Genomic DNA, 2,009 nt, shown 5'->3' with positions numbered 1-2,009 from the left:
GTCAGGCTCGCTGACTGGGTTGACACAATCATGTCATCGTATCCCAATTACGTATATCGATGCTCATGATGTTGATCTCTTGGCTGTGTGGTCCAGACACGATTATTTACAGACCACCTCCATATGGCTGGAATATTGTCAGCGAGTCTGACCACCCGATCCCGTTAGTCTCCTGTTTCGACAAGCTTGGGTTGCTGAAGATCAATTCTAACCCGGATCTTCACGGGTCTGTTGCAGTGAGATAATGACAGGTAATCATGCACTACGTGAAAGAGTACGTTAACAACTATACACCATATGGTGAGAAGAGAAGCTGTTGTGCAACAGGAACTTCACCAAGAATGTTTATCCGATGACGTCATTGAGCTGACCGAATTGTCGAAAGTTGAAGCCTATTTACACCTCTGGCACTGAGCCAGATACATAGCATACCAAACCAATGTAGGGTATGTCTTCTGGGAGGGCTCCATTCACAAAAATGTAACTGAAATCCTCTGTAATTTTTGTAAAAACTAACAAAAATTACCCAGAATATTACAGACAAATCGGTTTGTTTGATTGCAGGTTGTGGTTGTCGAGATGATGTAATGGAAAAATAAATAAATAAATAAATAAATAAATAAATAAATAAATAAATAGACAGTGGGGAAAATGAAAACGAACTAATGAAATGAATGCTCCCCTTGCACTAAGTTCGCTGCACGACATGTGTGGCTCCAGTGTTGAATCGAATAGGTAAGAATTAAGAGATATGTCACGGGTTCGACTTCTAGAATTTGGTCTTCAGCTCAAGGAGTACAATCATATCCAGTGACGTCAGCTCCCAGATGAGCTGACCGAATTGTCCAAGGTTACGCCTGTTTACGCCTCTCCAGCGGGCACGAAGCCAGATCCACAGCATACCAAACCAAGGCAGCGCTGCTCATTCTCTGCGCGGAAGGCACATTTGTGCGGAAATAGCGCAGAAGTCGTGTTTGTCGCTGCTGTTTTCAGACAAGAGGTGGTGGTTTCACCCATGTGTTTGCGATCAGAATGGTATTGTATATCCCGTGAGAGCATTCTGCATCACACATGGAATACATCTTTGCCATTCATTCAATGAATGAGGGAGGGAGGGAGAGAGAGTAACATTGAACTGACATGTCAGTTTCAAGTCCTATATTAATCTTGTATACTGATTGTTATCGTCTTTCTTCCTTGCGTCAGTACATTTCACCAGTAATTTACTGGTATCCTCGAATAAAAGACATAATAATTCTATCTGTATCATGTAATTATTTCAACTAACGATGTAAATGTACCATTTAGTTAAATAAAATATGTAGCTATTACTCGAAAGAGTTTCATTTCGGATTTTTTGGATGACGTCCACTTGTAAGCGCTGGCGTTTACACCTGTGTAATCTCCGGTGGTTTATATAGCGACTTTTATAACGAGGAGGACATAAACACAAGGTGACCAAGTAACAATCCATCAAAATAATTTGAATCTTCAAAGTGAGTGAGTATAGTTGGAGGCCGCGTTCAGCACCATTCCAGCAATGTAAAGGCAGGGACGGACACCAGAAATCGGCTTCACAAATTGTGCCCATGTGGGCCATGTGGGGAATTAAACCCAGGTCTTCAGCGTGACGAGCGAACGCTTTAACCGCAAGACTTCCTCACCGCCCCGTACAGTAACGGAAGATATAGAGGCTAATCTTCCTGTGTTAGATCACACTGTAACAATATATATGTGACAGTCAGATTGTGAAATCCGTCATTCATGAAATGACTAAACATTTCAGTCATTTCGCGAAATGAACAAGAGGGTGAGGCATTTCGCGTCATTTTATGAAACAACAATCAATATACTTCAGTCATTTCATGAAATTGCATTTCATCTATATTATGTGGTGGACAGGGGGTTGTGAGGTGTGGCTTCTCTGGACACTGTCATCAAGTATCAAACAAACACATATACATGCTTTGAGGCCACGCAGAACAACAGTCGCTGTTAGTGACATTAAG

This window comes from Haliotis asinina, chromosome 2 (genome assembly GCF_037392515.1).
Source record: "Haliotis asinina isolate JCU_RB_2024 chromosome 2, JCU_Hal_asi_v2, whole genome shotgun sequence".
NCBI classification, from domain to species: Eukaryota; Metazoa; Mollusca; class Gastropoda; order Lepetellida; family Haliotidae; genus Haliotis; species Haliotis asinina.
Note: the sequence above shows the minus strand (reverse complement) of the source record.